The 15,157-nt window shown below is 40.5% G+C and overlaps 1 protein-coding gene across 11 annotated transcripts in view; it reads left to right on the top strand.

The window, feature by feature from the left end:
- The window catches only part of POU2AF2 (POU class 2 homeobox associating factor 2), a 484,065-nt gene that overhangs the window by 76,125 nt on the left and 392,783 nt on the right, over positions 1-15,157 (top strand). For 10 of the 11 annotated variants that reach the window (XR_013442617.1, XR_013442616.1, XR_013442618.1 and 7 more), the window contains one exon: positions 10,713-10,828. The exons of the other annotated variant lie outside the window; for it this stretch is intronic. The gene's annotated coding sequence lies outside the window, so the exon portion shown is untranslated. The remainder of the gene's footprint in view (positions 1-10,712; positions 10,829-15,157) is intronic. 11 annotated transcript variants of the gene reach the window in all.

Genomic DNA, 15,157 nt, shown 5'->3' with positions numbered 1-15,157 from the left:
AAATGTTATGAATAAAGACTTTGTTAGTTCAATTCAGTTCAAAACCATGCACTCCACCCGTCGTACCAAGTATTGAGTTTGCCCCTAGAAAGATCTGAATGACAAGGACCTGGTTACTCCCCTTTAAGAGCTCACAGGCTGGTAGTTGAGACAGCTGTAGAAGCACCTCGATTGCAATAACAAATGTCACTGCGGGGGCTCTGTGAGGAGAGAGGACTGCAGCATTGACACCCAGACCTGGGGGGGTCTGAGGAGATCTCACTGGGGAGTGGGCATTTCTGCTGGGCCTTTTTTTTTTTTTTTAATTTTATTTTATTATGTTAGTCACCATACAATACATCATTAGTTTTTGATGCGGTGATCCATGATTCATTGTTTTCATATAACACCCAGTGCTCCATGCAGTACGTGCCCTCCTTAATACCCATCACCAGGCTAACCCATCCTCCCACCCCCTCCCCTCTAGAACCCTCAGTTTGTTTCTCAGAGTCCACAGTCTCTCATGGTTCATCTCCCCCTCCGATTTCCCCCCCTTCATTTTTCCCTTCCTTCTCTTAATGTCCTCCATGCTATTCCTTATGTTCCACAAATAAGTGAAACCATATGATAATTGGCTTTGTCTGCTTCACTTATTTCACTTAGCATAATCTCCTCCAGTCCCATCCATGTTGATGTAAAAGTTGGGTATTCATCCTTTCTGATGGCTGAGTAACATTCCATTGTATATATGGACCACATCGTCTTTATCCATTCATCTGTTGAAGGGCATCTCGGCTCTTTCCACAGTTTGGCTATTGTGGACATTGCTGCTATGAACATTGGGGTGCATAGGGCCCTTCTTTTCACTACATCTGTGTCTTTGGGGTAAATACCCAGTAGTGCAATTGCTGGGTCATAGGGTAGCTTTATTTTTAATTTTTTGAGGCACCTCCACACTGTTTTCCAAAGTGACTGTACCAACTTGCATTCCCACCAACAGTGTAAGAGGGTTCCCCTTTCTCCACAACCCTCCAACATTTGTTGTTTCTTGCCTTGCCAATTTTTGCCATTCTAACTGGTATAAGTTGGTATCTCAGTGTGGTTTTGATTTGAATTTCCCTGATGGCTAATGATGATGAACATTTTTTCATGTGTCTGTTAACCATTTGTATGTCTTCTTTGGAGAAGTGTCTGTTCCTGTCTTCTGCCCATTTTTTGACTTGATTATTTGTTTTTTGGGTGTTGAGTTTGAGAAGTCCTTTATAGATCTTGGATACCAGCCCTTTATCTATAGTGTCATTTGCAAATATCTTCTCCCATTCCATGGGTTGCCTCTTTGTTTTGTTGACTGTTTCCTTTGCTGTGCAGAAGCTTTTTATCTTGATGAAGTCCCAAAAGTTCATTTTTGCTTTTGTTTCACTAGCTTTTGGAGATGTATCTTGAAAGAAGTTGCTGTGGCCGATGTCAAAGAGGTTACTGCCTATGTTCTCCTCTAGGATTTTGATGGATTCATCTCACATTGAGGTCTTTCATCCATTTTGAGTTTATCTTTGTGTATGGTGTTAGAGAATGGTCGAGTTTCATTCTTCTGCATGTGGCTGTCCAATTTTCCCAGCACCATTTATTAAAGAGACTGTCTTTTTTCCATTGCATATTTTTTCCTGCTTTGTTGAAGATTATTTGACCATAGAGTTGAGCGTCCATATCTGGGCTCTCTATTCTGTTCCATTGGTCTATATGTCTGTTGTTGTGCCAGTACCATGCTGTCTTGGTGATCACTGCTTTGTAATATAGCTGGAAATCGGGCAACGTGATGCCCCCAGCTTTGTTTTTCTTTTTCAACATTTCCTTGGTGATTCAGGATCTTTTCTGATTCCATACAAATTTTAGGATTGTTTGTTCCAGCACTTTGAAAAATGTCATTGGAATTTTGATCGGGATGGCATTGAAGGTATAGATTGCTCTGGGTAGCATAGACATTTAAACAATATTTATTCTTCCAATCCATGAGCATGGAATGTTTTTCTACCTTTTTGTGTCTTCTTCAATTTCTTTCAAGAGTGTTTTGTAGTTCCTAGAGTATAGATCCTTTACCTCTTTGGATAGGTTTATTCTGAGGTATCTTATGGTTTTTGGTGCTATTGTAAATGGAATCCTTTCTCTAATTTCTCTTTCTACAGTTGCATTGTTAGTGTATAAGAAAGCAACTGATTTCTGTGCATTGATTTTGTATCCTGCCACATTACTGAATTGCTGTATGAGTTCTAGTAATTTGGGAGTGGAGTCTTTTGGGTTTTCCACATAAAGTATCATGTCATCTGCGAAAAGAGAGTTTGACTTCTTTGCCAATTTGAATACCTTTTATTTCTTTTTGTTGTCTGATTGCTATTGCTAGGACTTCTAGTACTATGTTGAACAATAGTGGCGAGAGTGGGCATCCTTGACATGTTCCTGATCTTAAGGGAAATGCTCTCAGCTTTTCCCCATTGAGGATGATAGTCACTGTGAGTTTTTCGTAGGTGGATTTTATGAACTTGAGGAATGTTCCCTCTACCCCTATACTCTGAAGAGTTTTAATCAGGAAATGATGCTGTATTTTGTCAAATGCTTTTTCTGCATCAATTGAGAGGACCATATGGTTCTTCTCTCTCCTCTTATTAATGTGTTCTATCATACTGATTGATTTGTGAATATTGAACCACCTTGCATCCTGGGGATAAATCCCACTTGGTCATGGTGAATAATCCTTTTAATGTATTGTTGGATCCTATTAGCTAGGATTTTGTTGAGGATTTTGGAATCCATATTCATCAGGGCTATCGGTCTGAAATTCTCCTTTTTGATGGGGTCTTTGCCTGGTTTGGGGATTAAGGTAATGCTGGCCTCATAGAATGAGTCTGGGAGCTTTCCTTCTGATTTCTGCTGGGTCTTAAAGATGAGTAGGACTGTGCCAGATGAGTGAGATGATCATTATTGTCTATTTTCCTTTTGAATTATTTATTTTTTTCTACTTGTATATAATTCATGAGATGTCTGGATCTTCTGATGCCATTGCTCATGAATTTAGATTTTTCTGTGTTTTCTTATTGTCCAGCCAGTGTCTCACATACGGAAAACAGTTTTGTGTATAAGTGTCAGTGTTACCATCCATAAAATGGGAACTACTAGAACCTACTTAATAAAGTTGTTTTGAGGATCCAAAAAATATGGTGTCTAAATGCTTAGCACTGTGTCTGTGTATGAGTTAGACTTGTGTTTGGCCACATGTCCTAAAGCTCCAACAATCATGGTTTCACCAAGTTGGGGTTTGTTTTCCTGGGATATCGGGGAGTCCTGAGGGAAACAATGCAGGGCTGGTGTAGAGACTCGGATGGTGCCAGTGTCCCGGGCTCCCGTGAACTTTCTGCTCTGGGTTTCTTACATATGGCTTTCTTATTAATGCTTGTTAAGTCATGATAACAGGATGGCCACTCCACCTCCAGCCTCATGTCCTGTTCAGGAAAGAGGAAGAAGGAAAGAAGAAGGAAAGGGTAATGCCTTTATCAGGGAAGCCAGAACTCGCCCAGAAATCTCTATGAGACTTCTATTTGTGTGTCACAGGCCAGAACTTCTCTCGTGCCCTCCCCTGCCTGAAAGGGAATCTGAGAGGGCAGATATTTCAGGCGACCATTTTGGCATCATAAGCAAGACTGAGGTTCTCATAGTAAAGAGAGGGAACATGGATATTATGGAAGTAGCCAGCAGTCTCTGCTACATCCAGCACACAATAAACCCTCCACAGTTGGCATTAGCTTGCAGAAGACACTCAATAAGTGTTTGTTCAATTGGATTAAACCATCACACTGCCTTTCTGGTCCAGGTTACCATTATCTCTTGCTATGGGAAGAGCCTTCTAACTGATCTCCTGACCTCCATTCTTGCCTCTCTATAGTCCATTTCCCACTAGAGGACGTGATCTTTTAAAAATGTAAGTTGACCTAAATGTAAGAGCTAAAGCTATAAAATTCCTAGAAGAAAACATAGGGTTAAAGCCTCATGACATTGGACTTGGCAGTGATTTCTTGGACATGACAATAAGAGCATAGACAATAAAAGAAAAAAGACGACGGATAAGTTGGACTATCATTAAAATTAAAAACTTGTGCATCAAAGGGCATGACCGAGTAAAAGGCAATTACAGAATGGGAGAAACTATTTGCAAGTGATAGATCTGATAAGGAGTTAATTTCTAGAATATATAAAGAGCTCCTGTAAGTCAACAACCCAAAACCAAAAACCCAGTTGAAAAATGGGCAAAGGACTTGAAAAGATGTATCTCCAAAGATGATATACAAATGGCCAACAAGCACATAAAAAGCTGCTCAACATCATTAAACATTAGGGAAATGCAAAGGAAAACCATGATGTGTTATCACCTTACATTCATTAGGATGAGTGTGAAAAACAGCCAATGACAAATGTGATGAGGATGTGGAGAGATTGGACCCTGTATGCACTGTTGGTGGGAATGTAAAATCCTGCAGCCACCATGAGAGTCCTCAAAAATTAGAAATATAATTACCTATGATCTAGCAATTTCACTTCTGAGTATATACCCCAAAGAGTTGAAAGCAGGGTCTTGAAGAGATACTTGTACACCCATGTTCATAGCAGCAGTATTCACAATAGCTAAAGGGTGGGAGCAACTCAAGTATTCATCAGCAGATGAACAGATAAACAAAATGTGGTGTATATACACAATGGAATATTATTCAGCCTTAAAAAGGAGGGAAATTCTGACACAGACTCAAGCTACAACATGGATGAAACTTGGAGACATTATGCTAAGTGATAAGTCAGTCCCAAAGGGACAAACTTGGTATGATTTTACTTATTTGAGAGATCTAATGTAGTCGAATTCATAGAGACAGGAAGTAGAATGGTGGTTCCCAGGGGCAGAGGGAGGGGGAAATGAGTTGTTTAGTGGGTATAGTTTCAGTTCTGGGATATGAAAAAGTTCTGGAGATTGTTTGCACAACAATTGTACACTTAAAAATTAAGATGGTAAACATTTGTGTTATGTGTATTTTACCATAAAAAAGTAAGTCAGGTCACATTATTCTCATGTAGAATCTTCTAGTAGCTTCTCATTGCACCAGAATAAAATCCAAATGACCCTTTATGAGCTATAGGCCCCACTGATTTGTCAATTGCCTACCTCCCTGATCTCATATGATAGCACTGTCCTTATTTGTAATGTTCCAGTGTCACTGATCTTCTCATCTACTAGGCCTGCTAAACTCTTTCCTGCCATAAGGCTTTTGCTCTGCTTTTCTCTTGACTTGGAATATTCTTCTCTATTTTCAAACAGTTGGCTCCTTCTTACCATCCAGATGTAAGGTCAAATATTTCCTCTTCAAAGATATCCTTCCTTAACCCTGTCTTAGGGAGCCCTCTGTCACACCTTGGTCACCATCTATCATATTGCCTCATTTAATTTATTCATAGCCCTATCACTATGTGAAATTGTCTAATTTGTTTATGACTTCATTCAGCAGAATCTAAGCTGGATGAGAGCAGAAACTTTGGTGTGCTACTATATTCTCAAGGTTGACACATATAGGTGCTGAATAAATATTCGTTAAAAAATAATTGAATTCACTAATATTTATTGGGTTCGCATTATGTTCCAGGCAATGTACTAGGCACCAAACATAAACAGACATTATGTGATCAACTTCCTAATGATCTAGTAGTAGGCTATAGCCTTTCCCAAGACTGGAATCTAAAGGACTGTCACTTGTCAAGGACCTGCCTTAGAGGGGAAGCAGACCTGAGTGATGTAGGGAGACCCCAATGGCTCCGTTGAGCCCCTGCATCAAGCTTTATTCATGGTTAGTGGACTCTTAGATTTTTTATTTTATTATTTTATTTTATTTTTAAGATTTTATTTGTTTATCTGACAGAGAGAGAGAGCACAAGCAGGAGAAGCAGCAGAGGGAGAGTGAGAAGCAGGCTCCCCGCTGAGCAGGGAGCCCGATGCAGAGCTCAATCCCAGGACCCTGGGATCATGACCTGAGCCGAAGGCAGACGCTTAACCGACTGAACCACCCAGGTGCCCCGGACTCTTAGATTTTTTAATTTCATGAGCCCACAGGTTGTCTTGTGTGTTTATGCCAGTTTGATCTGGGTCTCTGCCCTTTGCAAACCAAAGAGTCCTAACCCATAAATATGCAACAGAGTTGCAAAGAGCCATGGACTCTTCATGCATTGTGGATGGACATGGACATATGTAAGTAGATGGAGACAATTTGATTTTCCAGTTCCTCTTAGGAAAGCCACAGAATTTATCTGAGATGGAGAGAACTGAGACAGCTGGGTATAAGTCAAATTTCTCTGCATGTGAAAGGAAAGAATCCTCTTGTTAATCCAATGGGAGAAGAAGGAGGAAGAAGAAAGGAAGGAAGAGCTGAGGTAGGAGGGCATGAGATGCCAACATTAACTCAGCCTCCTAATCCCCAAATCATTAGGAAAGTTTGCAGACCTTCACAGTGCTTAGGTGCAGGTGGATCTGTATGTGTGGAGGTCGGGGAGACGTGGTGCAGGGGCTGGATTCTGTGCCTGGATGGACAGGGTATGGAACTGCGGCAGTACAGAGGGAGAGGCAGGGTAAGGTCTGGGAAAGGTGTCCCTGAAGTCTAGAAAATGGGGAGGAGGCACTGGATTCTCCCAGGCTGTGGATTTGGGCTCAACTCATGTTGCTCCAGATCTCCCAAGAGCAGGGGGCCTCAGATGATATCTGGTCTGTATAGATGTTTTTTGCTTCTATTAAATATATTCTCAGTACATCACATTTCATTCATGTGCTAACATGAATAAATAGCTTTACATATGCATCTTATAGTCTTTGGCTTTATATATAATTTTTTTAATCTTACACAGAACTTTTCTTCCAAAGCCTTTTAGGCTCTTTTAGAAGTTTCAGTGTATTTTATACATTTCAACCTATTTTAGAAGCTCCATCCTTATGTTCTGTAATTGTCGTGGGGTTGCTATGATCATCCCACTTTGAATGTTTTACAGGAATTTGTTTTTCTTCTAAAAACATGGCCCAGGGCCAGAACCTGATTATAGATATCTGAGCCAGTGGTCAGTGTCAACTCCAGAAAGAAATGTTATGAATTTCCAACATATTGTATAATCCAGCCTTTCTGAAATGACTGATGCTATTTTAAAAGCAAGAAGTAATCACAGTGCATGCTGTGCTCAGTGGCTTGTCACCATTGTGGATCAGAAGACAGGCACTGGCCGGATCTTGTACCTGGGACTGAGTCAAACAGGACCTGAGCACAGAGTTGCTGTCCTCCGTGCGGAGAGGCTCATAGCCCTCGGGACTGGAGGTTGGCAGCGCCTAGGGATGCAGGTGGTAGCGGTCTCATCTCCTCATCGTTCAGTCCTTTGGCATTTACTGTGTGCTATAGAGCAGAAAGAGATGGAGGCAGTGGGGAGCAGTTAAAGACACAGGCTCTGGTTCAGCCCTAGTTTCCTCTATGTTAAGCCTCTTTCCTCTTGGGGCACCTGGGTGGCTCAGTCGGTTAAGCATCTGCCTTCGGCTCAGGTCATGATCTCAGGGTCCTGGGATCGAGCCCTGCATCAGGCTTCCTGATCAGTGGAGAGTCTGCTTCTCCCTCTCCCTCTGCCGCTCCTGCTTGTGCTCTCTCTCTCTCCCTCTCTCTGTCAAATAAATACATAAATCTTAAAACAAATTAAGCCTCTTTTCTCTTGAAGCCTCAGATTCTTCATCAGTAAAATGGTGGTGATTAAAACCTATTTTGCAGAATTGTTGTAAGGATAAAGTGCAGATACCATACAAAGCATTTAGCCTGGGGTTAGTACGTAGACGCCTCTCAACAAGGGAAGCTATGACGTGTTATTACTATTATCAGAGCATCAGTGAAATTATTCAATGGTGTGAAGAGGCAAACATACGGAAATAATAAGAGGTTGCAGTAAAAAAAAACATGTAGCAGGAACATCTACACAAAAACAATTTGCATCATGTAGACTATGTAAATGTTTCGATTTTTATGTCACTGCTACATCTATAGTGATTCAGCTATCTAGTAGGTAAAATGAAAAGTATTTGAAAAATTAAATTCTCCCAATTCCTTAGTTAAGCTCTGAAAGATCACCATGATACGGGTATGGTTATGTCAGTATGCTAACTTAGCATGCTTTGATACTTCACCCCTCCACTTCTCACCTGCACTCCCCATGCACTGCCTGCCCCCTCTTCTCTCTGCCTCATGGGAGGTGGTACATAATGTTGGGATTGATAGTATGGGCTTTCCAGTTAGGAAGACCATAGGCGATTGCTAAACTTTCTGAATTTTTTCCTCATTAAAAATGGGATACTCCAGGGGTGCCTGGGTGGCCAGTCGGTTAAGGGTCCGACTCTTGGTTTCAGCTCAGGTCATGATCTCAGGGTGGTGAGATTGAGCCCCGTGTCAAGTTCCACGCTCATTGGGGAGAATCTCATTGTGAGATTCTCTCTTCCTCTGCCCCTCTTCTCCACTCTCTCTCTCTCTAAAACAAAGAAATAAGTCTTTTTTAAAAAATGGGATACTTCAGCTCACAGTGTTGTAGGAATTTATATAAAAATACCTCAAGTTCTCGGTGAAGGATCTACTATGTGCAAGGTAGTTAATAAGTGGTTGTTATTTTTTCAATGATTGAAAATATTTGCTACATGCTGATGATTGACAACATCCTAGCTTTTCCATTGGCTTAGTAAATAATGTACTCAGGGGTGCCAGGGTGGCTCAGTCAGTAAGTGTCTGCCTTTGGCTCAGGTCCTGATCCCAGAGTTCTGGGATTGAGCCCCATGTTGGACTCCCTGCTCAGCGGGGAGTCTGCTTCTCTCTCTCCCTCTGCCCCACCCCTGCTCATGCTCGCTCTCTCTCAAATAAATAAATAAAATCTTTAAAAAATCAACAAACAAGTAAAATACTCAAACATCTTGAAAGTATTGCTGTTATCATGCAGTTTATAAACTACAGATGTTCACAAATTGGACGTTGGTTAGATCAGCATTTCTCAAAACATGGTCCAGGGATTCTTGGGGGTCCCAGAGACTCTTTTAGCAAAGTCCCCAAGACACTTTTATGGGATCTGTAAGATTACATTCTCTTCCTAATACTACTCTGACATCATTTGTCCTTTTTACTCTCATTCTGTCACCAGTGTTTTAGAGGCTACACGATGTGTGATATCACGAAGAGATTGAATGAAGCAGATACAGGAAATCAGCTGTCTTCTTTAGACATTTAGAGACATTTGCAAAAATATATAATAATGTTATTCTTCTCCCTATAATTTTTTTGTTTTGGAAATATAGTTATTTTTCATTAGAGTGTTATTTGAGTTAACATGTAATTGGTTTATTACTGGGATCTTAAAATGAATTAATAAAATATTTGAAAATTTCTCATAATTCTGATATGGTAAATGTTGATAGTTATAACCCACATAATCAAAAACTCTTTGGAGTCCTCAGTAATTTTTAAGATCTTAAGGAGTCCTGAGTCCAAAATCTGTGAAAATCATTGGATTTGGTACATTATGGTCCGTGCAATATGGAATATTATGCAGTCATCAAAAATATCACAGAAATGTATTTGTTGATAAGGAAAAATATTCATAATATATTAAGTGGCAAAAGGTTACACATTGGTGTGCTGTGTTACCCTATTCTTGTTTAAAAAATGTATATGCATATGAATAAAAGATGATTCTAACTATTTTATGTTCATTTGCTTGTCTACATTTTCTGTCTTTTCTGCATAATTAGCATGGATTGCTTTAGTAATAAGAAAAAGAAAATTGATTTTGAAAAAAATTCAATTTACTAAAACATTCATGGTTGCCTTATAGCAAATAGTCATGACCGAAGATGCATATTTCTTCCATTATCTGACTACAGTAGAACAAATGGTTTAAAAACAGTACAAGCTAAATTCTAGGAAATTCTACACATTCTTGGGATGATGATTTGCAACGTTTTGAAATAACAGATAACAGTGTTCACCTAAAACGACCTGGAAACTTGACAAAGCATTTAAAAATGGACTGAACCAAATTTTAATGTTCTGGAAATACATAGCATTATGAAGCTGGAACAAGTTGTTCACAGATTAGTTTCATGTCCTGTTCTGGGGCTTTGTCTATCTATTTCTTTCTCTTTTTTTGCACTTAATACTACAAAATGGTAACTTGTATTATTCTCTGATGGTAACACATGTCTCCATTTTGTCACCAGGATGAGATTGTGTTGTCCTTCAGAGCAAGGACCAGGTCTTAAAATTCTTTTGCAACAATTATCATGGTACCCGACTGACAGAGTTCAATATGGAGGAAGCACTAAGTAAACACTTGAAAGATTGAAATGTTTCATCTTTCTTTCAGACTTATTGTCCAACTAAATCATTCTTATTTCACATGAAAACCCTATAATGTCTTCATTACTATATTACAACTGTAGAAGGAGCTGGAGAATTCTTAATATCAAAATGTTTAGTTATACCTGCAGCTAAAACAAAACTAAGCTTCTCTTCTGCAACCAGATATAGATGTTTATTACTTAAAAACAAAACAAAACAAAACAAAACTTTCTCACTGATTCAGTGGCTGACAGATCTTCACACTCTATGGTGCTAATTGCCTTATTTATGTCTGTTTTTTTCCGTTTGAAACAGAAGCACATGCATTACCCGACTGAAGGATGGCTGATTTTCTGTATCAGCTGCCATGCTCTGATGACTTCTAGAAGAGAAGGGAGTGGGACAGGAGGCTGCTGGACTGTCTCCAACAGGTACAGCCCAAGCTCCAACAAGGCAGTGGCCGTGGACATGAGATGTGGGGCCAGTTTCCAAGTCTGGATTGAGTTTTTTGGTTGGAAAAAGAGAATTTGTTGATGGCTTGGTAGGAGGAAGAAGGAACAGTTGAGGGTGAGCAAAGATTTCTAGCTTGGGGACAGGAGATTGGAAGGCCATCTGCAGAGTCAGTGACAGAAGGCCTAGCTAGTGAGAAACTGGATATAATGGATTCAGGTAAAGATACATTGAATATGAGTTCAGTCTGAGACTTCTGTGGTATGTGAGTACCTCACTTCTTAGAGTTTTCTCACCGTTAATGGATATTATCCTTCTCCAGGCTTTCCCCCACACTCCTCCCTGAAGGTGGAACACATCTCTGATCCTAGTGTCCCTTGAATTTATTTATTTACTTGGATTGAGTGTCTATTTTCTTCATCTTCAAAACCTATTAGAAAGGTTCCAAATTATCTCCAGCTTTTTCCTATAGACATTGTCTTGGAAATAATATTAGAATATCTGTTTTTCCAACTCAGTGTGTGATTGGAGTATCTTCTTTTTCCATCTATATCTAAAGGTTTTAGATTGTGTTGAGATTATGACTGCCTTGAAGGCAGGAAAACTGTCTCTTCTGGCAATCTGTTTGAAAGTCTTGAGAACAAATGGAATCGTATTCCAAATGAGGGGAGCATTGTATTGATCTTGAGAACCTGGAGCATGAGGATAAGCTCGTGTTGTGATAGTAGACCCCCAGAGTGAGGCTCTGAATAATCTGACTTACTGTAGTTGCTCTTCCCCTCATTAGTTGTGTAAATCACTAATCTTTGCAAGCCTGAGTTCACTCAATTAAGGAGCAAGATAATCACAAAAAACCCAAAATGATGCTTATAATAATCATCATAGTTAATATGTGTATTGATTACTTACTAGATGATAGGTATGGTGCTAAGCATATACATTATCTCACTTTCTTATCAGCAATCCTTTGAGGGGGGTAGTATTTTCACTCCCAATTTACAGACAAGAAAACAGGCTCAGAGAATTTAAGCAAGGTGCCCCGGTTCGAAAGCTAGTAAGTGGTACATCTGAATTCAAATCTAGATCCATCAAACTCCCAAGCCTTTGCCCTTACCCACTGGAGCACTGTTTCTCAGGGTCCCTATCACTTCTTTCTGAAGTTTTCAAGTTTGAAACAACAACAACAAAATTATAGTGAACAGGACCATGGTGATTTCTTCTCCCCTTGCCAAAATCAAACAAGACTGCTGGAGAGCTAAAAAGTCTTTAAAAATGTGAACAAGTCCAATTTTTTATTTTAAGTGATCCTCTAACATGTTGGAAGCCTAGTCCCGTACCAAGGGGAAGATGAGCACCACTCACATTCTTGTTCTCACTGAGGGCAGGCCAGGAATTGCAAAGGTGTTTACCGGGCTCTGTATGGTGGTAAGCTGCCACTGTCCCCGCCTCCAGTTAGAGCTCATGATTCATGCAGAAGAAAGCACTGTGGACATGATGTAGACATCACAGCACTGTTGGGAAGCTTGGCTGGGGGCACTGATGACTGAGAACTGTTGCCTTGGGAACATTCCTAAAGTGAGTCTAAGACATTGCTTGTAGTTAGTTGTTGGATGTTGGTTAATGACACCTATTAGGGCAGAAGAGTCTAATGGCTGTGACAAATCAGTAAGTTTAGAGAACCACAACACCCTCCCCCTCAATTAATTCAATCCCTAAGCACCTCCTATGGGCCAGTCACAGTGCTAGGTATTGAGGATGCAAAGCTGTACTAGACATTGAGTGTGCCCTCGGGAGCTGTGGGGAGGAGACAGACACACCAAAAATACAGCTCTACTGGGGGAAGCACAGTGCACTGAGCACACAGAGTAGGCTGAACCTAAAATAATTTCAAGGAGGAGTTAAGTTAATGGTTGAAGGTCCCTAAATAAAGGTTCTGCATTCCCTTTCTGGATACTCATCACTGAACTAGATACAAATCCAGCATAGCAATTTTTAGGCTGCTATCTAAGAGAGAAGCTGGTGGACAGACGCAGCTGGAAAGTGAAAAATATGCCATTAAGACGGAGAACTTTTAGGGTCTTATGAGTGTCAACTGAAGACTTCCTTATTAAGAACCATGTATTTTCAGAAATTAGGTCACAAACATCTGAGATTTTTAATATAACCAGACTGTAGAAATGGAATGCAGGATTGCATTACCTTGGACTTGTTATTCAGTCTGCTACAACATGTAACAAGTCCCGGATAGTTCCAGGTAGGCCTGAGGACTCGGCTCTGCAAATCAGTTAGGGACCCAGGTTCATGGAGGTTCCACCATCTTTAATATATGGTTTCCATCATTGCTCCGGGCATAGACATCTAGCCAGGGGAAGGGGGAAGAGCACAGAGGATATTACGTAAGAAGATTTTACAGGGTAGGCTGACCAGGAAGTGGTACAAATCCCCTCTGGTAATATTTAGTCTCTGGGCTACTGCTAAGTGGCCAAGGGCACCTGGGAAAGGCAATCCAGCTGTGACTCCAGGAAGAAGAGGAAATGGTTTGGTGAATAGCCAACAGTTTTTGCCACAACCATGGATGGGGATGGGACAAGTAATCCAAAGACGCCTTCTAGAGACCCAACCTGAAAGAAGAAAAAGTTGGAGGGCAGAGAACAAGATAATCTCTACTGAAACAGTTAAGTTCTCCTTCACCTCTCCCAGGGAATAAGGCTGAGTCACAAAGCAGCAGACAACTCCAGATTTTCCAGTTCAGTTTTCACAGACTGAAGTCAGCTGGAAATCTTTGTGTCTATATGCAAATTTACACCTTTAGTGTGAGCTATGAGTATTATATAGTATATTCTGATTATTATACTGCTTATCATGACATCATATGCAAATGTCATCCATCTCTTAATAATAATAATAGTAGTAGTAGTAGTAGCTGTTATATATTGAGTTGTCATTGGCCAAATTGAGTTTTCTCAATGAAACTATCAAGTAGCTACCATTATTATAAGAATTTTGTAGATGAGGAAATGCAGGCTTAGAAAAGTTACATTATGTGCAGTTAATATAAATTGGATAGTGTTACTCTTTTGTTTAAAAATTTAGTGGCTTCCTATTGTGATTAGAATAATCCAACCTCCTTACTTTGGCCTACATATCTTCTATAATATGGCCCAGCTTAGTTCTCTTATTTCTTCTCTTCCTTCTCTATTCTCCAGACTCAGGGGGCGTCTTTTTGTTTGAAACCCCAAATTCATCTTGCCTTAGAGCCTCTGGACTTACTATTCCCTTGGCCCTGGATTTCTCAAATGTCTAGATTGTTTTTGTTAATCAGGTTGCGGGTCAAATCCCATCTCTTGAAAGAGGCCTTCCCTGACCATGCTATTTAAATTAGCATGTTCATCCCCTGGTACTTAGGGCACTTAGTAAATATTGCTGAATGAATGAAGAAAAGAATAACTCAAACCCAGTTATAAATTAGCAAGAGGTGGAGCTGGTATTCCAATCGTTCTTCCTTATATCAAAAGCAGCTTGTGATCGTCTACTATAAAGTCCATAGGCATTGAGTACACACTGTTGGTTGGACCCAGCAGCAATGTTTTCAGAGACTGAAGACAAGAACTTGATAGATCTCAGCTCTCATTAGTGACCTCTGGTAAGGATGCCCCATTTGTGGGCTTGGTCATTTGTGACAGTCTACACAACCCTCCAGGTCTGAGTTTCTCTGTCTATGAAAAGGGGTAAAATACCACTTACCTCATCTCATTCTTGTGAGGATTACATGAGATAAGCATGCGAAAACTTCACTGGAGACTCTAAAACATGATATGAACATTTATTTTTGTCAGAAAGAAAAAGAAATACACGTTTTCTTCCTCAGTCCTTTCCGTGGAGTGTTGTACGTGGCAGGAAGTAGTGGTGGGAGGAGGGGCAGGTGGGAGGTGAGGCCCTGAGCTCTGTTTGGACTGCCTGGGACAATGCCATGCCCCGCCTGCACACCGAGGATGGGGCCTGAGTCTAGGCCTGTCATGGGGCTCACGTTAGTAGAGACTGGGAGTAGTTTCTGGGGGATAAACGTGCCCAAGTGAAAATTACTTTCCCCGAGAACATGACCCCACCAGCAATTCACTCTGTAGTTGGAAGAGGCCTCTGTGTCCCAGAGTGCAGACATACTTACCCTCAGTAGGGCTATGTGATGGGGAGTGTAGACAATGGCATTTTGTGACACCAGCTTCCAGTTTCCCACCACACAGCTTCAAGTGAGTTGGTAATAAATGGTGTTACAGGGTGGATGGGATCTTGCCAGATTTCTCCAGCGATTC

Source organism: Halichoerus grypus, chromosome 11, assembly GCF_964656455.1.
Source record: "Halichoerus grypus chromosome 11, mHalGry1.hap1.1, whole genome shotgun sequence".
Classification (NCBI taxonomy): Eukaryota; Metazoa; Chordata; class Mammalia; order Carnivora; family Phocidae; genus Halichoerus; species Halichoerus grypus.
This window is presented reverse-complemented; position numbering and strand designations above follow the sequence as displayed.